Source organism: Petaurus breviceps, unplaced genomic scaffold (assembly GCF_028583685.1).
Source record: "Petaurus breviceps papuanus isolate PSGF00001 unplaced genomic scaffold, PetGlider_PUasm1.0 79, whole genome shotgun sequence".
In the NCBI taxonomy this organism is placed as follows: Eukaryota; Metazoa; Chordata; class Mammalia; order Diprotodontia; family Petauridae; genus Petaurus; species Petaurus breviceps.
In genome coordinates, this window is record NW_027186523.1 from 9,214,346 (window position 1) to 9,219,643 (window position 5,298).

A 5,298-nucleotide genomic window follows, 5' to 3' on the forward strand; every position below is an offset into this window, starting at 1 on the left:
CCCCCCCCCCATATTTATACAACAAAAATATGGTTAACGGGCTACTTTAAAAATAGTCGGGGGGGGGCGGGGATAAGAAAATGTATTTCTTGCAAGGAAGTGAAATCCCTCTAAAAGTATTTCTAACAACTTGCGGGATAAAATAAGAATAAAATGCTCCCTCCATCAGTACTCTTCTTCAAATTTGGCACAAACTACCATGATCTTTCTAGTCTGAATGCCTGGATGGTGGAGCATTTTATTCTTATTTTATCCCGCAAGTTGTTAGAAATACTTTTAGAGGGATTTCACTTCCTTGCAAGAAATACATTTTCTTATCCCCGCCCCCCCCCGACTATTTTTAAAGTAGCCCGTTAACCATATTTTTGTTGTATAAATATGGGGGGGGGGGCTATCTGTCAAAACAACGGGACTTTGGTCTTTCCACCCGAGTATTTATAAAGTTTCGATTTACTTTTGCAGAAATTTATTCATGAGAACCTCTCACTAGAATTACTTTTGAGCTTTTCTAGGTCTGGGGAAGGAAGAGGAAAACTTAAAGAGGTGGGAAAGAATGGAGGGAAACTTTTTCTTTTATTTTCTCCTCTGTACACATTTGTATCTTCAGAGCGCATCCTTTGAAAGCAACTTTTCCTCAGTTATCCTCTCGCGGTAGCCCTTGTCCACGGTTGCTGAGCCCAGTGTTTTCCATATTCGAAGAAGCTTCTAACGTACGTGCCTCCAAAGATTTTATTCCAACCATGAAATGTGCCACTAGCTTGACAACCAACACACAGAGCCCAATATCATCAGCTTCTCACAACTTTGTCGTCCTCCAGCTTTAGTTGAATAAAAAAATGAATCAAATATATTGCTACTTCTGAATACTCAGCATAAATCACAAACAAAAGTATAACAGGAAAAAAAGAGGGAAAGAATGCTCCATGGAGGGATATGTGTGTTTGCGTAAGTGTGGGGGGAGAGGGAAAGAGAGACAGAGACAGACAGGTGAGAAAGGATAGAGAAATAATACGGAGTAAGAAATAGCTTGGCGGTCCTGTAATTGACACTGTGGGGCACAGCTGGATGACTTCAACTTGGTGCTCCCTTCTCTCTGACACGGGAGGAAATGCATTTATAATAATAACCTCGTTAACAAAAATGACAATACGTCTAGTTCTAATTCCAACCCTACTATAAAAATTACAAACTCTTTAGGCATGTGGTGTGGATTAGGTCACATTACAGTACTGTCTTTCGTTCCAGGTCGCTGTCAGTTTCACACTCCTCTCACGTCCTGTGGTTTGCACGAGGAGGGGTGTAATTAAATGACTCTCTCTCCATCTCTCTCTCTCTCTCTCTCTCTCTCTCTCTCTCTCTCTCTCTCTCTTTCTCTCTCTCTCTCCTTTTACAACCCGGAAGAACTCTGATCTCTACAGTGAGGAGGAGGAGGAGGAGGAGGAGAAAGAGGAGGAGAGTAGGTTGCTAGGAAGGATGCAGATCACCGAGGTTTTACTTTTCACTGGGAGCCCTAGTGAGATGCCGTAAGCGGCAGCGGCAGGAGAGGAGGCGGCGGCGGCGGTGACTGCAGCAGCAGCAAAATCTGTCATTCTACCTTCAGGTCTCCAGTAAATCAAGGGGGAAAAAAAGCAGCTGGCCAGTCTGAGCAAGCTGTCCAGGTCAGTGAATACTGCACTCTCCCTCTCTCTAACATCGCGTTCTCTTTTCCCATCTCCACGTGGAGAGTATTAGAAGGGGTTTCTGAATTCAAAGGGCAGCTGTCGTTGGTGGAAACTCTATCACACTCCTAATTCTTAATTGTTCTTTTTAAACACTCTGGATCTGTGACTTTCTACAGTGACTCGTGTGTGTGTGTGTGTGTGTGTGTCTAGGTGGAAAGAAGACAGGCTTAAACACCTCAGCTAGATCCGGGGTTACATTGTTACTTTGGGACGAGAATTTTCGTCCTATGTACTTACCTTCCGAGTAGAAGGAGGTGGAGTAGGGGGAGGTGAGAAGAGAAGGGAAATCATAACCTGCTCGCCTGGGAGTATTGCAGCTTTCTTACTACTAAGACTAGAGTTGAAGGAGCTCCTAAAATGTTGCTTGTTGTAAAACCACGGAACAGCTGTCGGTGTATCTATTTATCTGAGCGTGTATTTGTTTTGGTGCTCAGTGTTATTTGTGTATGGGGTAAGTTTAGACGCGTTTCCTTGATATATAATTCAAGAAATAGATATGTAGTAAGAAGAAAACGTTTGACCCGCAGATGCGTCAGCATCTGTACTCTAACATGTCTGGTAAAAGAACATTAGGAAGGCTTTGGGGCACAAGCTACCAAATACAAACCTAAGGCTAAACAACCGCAAGCGAGCAAGTCAGCTTTGGGGAGAGTGTGTAGAAAGGTTAAAGCATTGGGGGAAGAAGGGCTCAAGGGTTCTAGCTTCTTTCTCCTGAGACAGAGGGTGGCTTGAGCTGACTCTGAGGAACTTGAAGTGACGCCAGGGCAGTTTTTCTAGAGTATAGGTGATTTTAAGAAATTTAACCTAATTCCAATTTATGTGATGGCATTATTTTCTACATACTCAGACACCAAACTCCTACCCCACAAAAGTGATTACATTTGAGAACAGGATGACAGCTGAATTAGATAAAACTCAACTAGTTTTCCCTCAACTTGGCGAAGAAATAGTATCCTCCTAATTCATCCCTTTCCAAACACACACACACACACACCAGGGAGCCTGGTTTGTTGGCTCCGGGTTATAAACATTTAACGGGACAATTACCTATCACTGCCCCCTGGCTCTGTCAGCTTACTGATGGACAGCATCTGGTCAGCCTGAGGGTTAAGAGTTTGGGCCACTTTATAGATAAAGTAGGTTGGGGGGTGGGGAGCGAAGAGGGGCATTACCAAAAGTGGGTATGACCTAGCACTCTGCTTCTGGGTTCAATTTCAAGGTATATTCATGGGCACCTTGGGTTCTGTATGTGTCTCTGCTGGACTAAGGATGGATTGAATGGTTGAGGACTCATACTGGGTGTGGTTCTTAGTATCAGAAGTTGTGACTAGGGCTATGGAGGTGAGTATGTCTATGAAGGATAGGGCCAGGTAGTGTAACTCAAATGGAGGTGAATTGAATGAAGACTTTGGCATTGGGTTTTCTGTGTTAATATGTCTGTGTGTAGGACTGGATCTTGTTGAGATTTAAACTTAAAACTTAAAGGGCAGTGGAAGAGGTCTCATATTCATGGAGGGATGGAAAGCCTTTAACAGAAGCACTGTCCATTATTCCTAGCTCTCCTTTCCACACACAAGCCTTTTCTTCTTTTCCTAATCTTAGTGCAGCCAGTTATTTACTGACAACCAGGATGGACCCAAGTTAAGGCCATCCAAGCTATGTATGTTCCTGAAGTATGGGATATTGAGGATAGGGAAAAGTAAGGGGAAGCAAAGAAGTAGAGGAGATGAGACTAGAACTATTAAGCTCCTCAGGTACTCTTTGATGGAAAATCTCAAGAGAAAATAATATAAAACAAGAATCCAGCCCAGGTCAGGACTTTGACCTCTGAGATGTAGAGACCCATAGACCGCTTGTTTCTATAAGTGGGAAGGATAGAGCCAAGATCCAGGCCACAGCAAAATGGCACAGACCGAAGCTCTGCCCCAGAGTATTCTACCTCGACGTCAAATTTGCATACATATCGATTAATGCAATATTATTCTAGAAATGCTTATTTCATGAAATACACATTATTGAAACAGTTTTCTTTAACAAATAGTTTGAATAGTCTTAAGATCAACCGTTGTGCTGAGAGCAAGCAAAGGCGACTAAAGGAAAGTAATTTCGGTTCTCCTTTTTCTTCCCTGTGGATGATTTCTGTCTTGCCCACATAGTGTGGCTTGCTCTCTCTGTCTGGCCTCCTGCCAGGAGCTTCTGTGATGGAGACGATGGAGTGGTCTGAGTTTGGTGGGATTCTTGGAGAGCTATGAGAAAAGAAGGAAATTAGGCTTCACTTGGATGGTGGGCTGAAGTTCTGGCTGGCGTTCCCGTGAAGAGCCGACCGTTTTTTAAAAACAAATTGCTGGGGTGGGGATACCCATTATTCTGAGGTGGTAGCGGAAGGCGCACAGATTAGCCACTGTCTCAGAGCCTTCAGCCCCTGGCTGTGAGAGCTGCCCACACAGCTGAATGGTGTCAGGCAGCAGTATGAGAAGGGGGGGGGGGGGGGGGGGGGAGAAGGCGGGGGGGGGGGGGGGGGGGGGGGAGGAAGAAGCACTTGGTGGTCGTATGCTCTCAGCTTAGCCACCCATACTACCTAGACAGATGGGTTTACACTTGGCTACATGGGCACACAAGTGCATATGCACACAAACCCTCGCAGAGGATTCCAGGAAGGGGGGAGGTATGCATGTTGAAAGTTAAACACACACACACACCCAACAAAACAAAACCCAAACTGAAATCTCCTTTGTATTTGAAAACTATTTGACTTTCTACCGTCCTGAGAAGAACATTTTTCTCCTTCATTACCCCCCAAAAATAAGACTTCAGCTTCTTTGTCCCCCCCCCCACTCTACCCCAACCTACTAGTGATCCCAGAGATGGGGGTGGAATGGAAGAGAAAGAAGACAGGTTGTTGTGGTTACAGGGAGCAGGGTAGAAGAGTTCTGTGACTTCACAGCCAGTAGATCCTTGGGTTTTTTTTTTGGGGGGGGGGGGGGAGATGTGAGGAGAAAGGCATATGAAAGAAGCAGGGGTTACAGAAGAGTTGAGCCCTCGATTCCTTCCCTTTCCCTGATATCTCCAAATACCCAGACCTGGTAGTGAGGAGAGGAAGAGAGCATTTGAGAATGAGTGAAGAAGTGATATAGATGTTATTTTTTGAGAGTAATTAATAAAGCACCCAGATTAGTTCTTTTTCTGTCAATGATTGTTCTGGAGGTCAGTTTTGGTATTGAGGCTCCACTAGAGAAAAGAAGCTGGGGTGATACATCTTCCCGGACTTTCGCTTTCTCTACACCAATCTCTGGTGGTTGCAAGTGTTGTTGCAGCAGTTAACCAAAGGAGAGTGACCCCCTGCCCACTAACCTAGGGCTTGCTCTGGACGAAATCCAACTCTGCCTCTCCCTACAACTGCTTTCTCACCTCCTCCTCCTTCTCCCCGGTTACCTCCACTAAGGCAGAAGGTTAGGGGGTTAATTTTTTCTAGATAGTTATGCGGGAATGTTCGGCTCTCTCCTGCTAACCTTCACAAGGGGAAATTCTTTCTCCGTCGAACCAGCCCCAATGCCCTCTTTTGGTTCGTTTCTTTTCT

General features: G+C 44.8%; 1 protein-coding gene and 1 long non-coding RNA gene across 4 annotated transcripts in view; one reads left to right on the forward strand and one right to left on the reverse strand.

Annotated features, from left to right (window-relative positions):
• Positions 1-5,298, forward strand: part of LOC138175822 (trans-acting T-cell-specific transcription factor GATA-3) — a 48,917-nt gene that overhangs the window by 13,378 nt on the left and 30,241 nt on the right. The window contains exon 1 of one of the 3 annotated variants that reach the window (XM_069106328.1): positions 1,439-1,658. The exons of the other annotated variants lie outside the window; for them this stretch is intronic. The gene's annotated coding sequence lies outside the window, so the exon portion shown is untranslated. Of the gene's footprint in view, positions 1-1,438; positions 1,659-5,298 lie in introns of those variants that run through there. 3 annotated transcript variants of the gene reach the window in all.
• The window catches only part of LOC138175824 (uncharacterized), a 4,867-nt gene continuing 3,268 nt past the window's right edge, over positions 3,700-5,298 (reverse strand). The window contains exon 4 of the long non-coding RNA XR_011172098.1: positions 3,700-3,967. This is a non-coding gene — a long non-coding RNA (uncharacterized lncRNA). The remainder of the gene's footprint in view (positions 3,968-5,298) is intronic.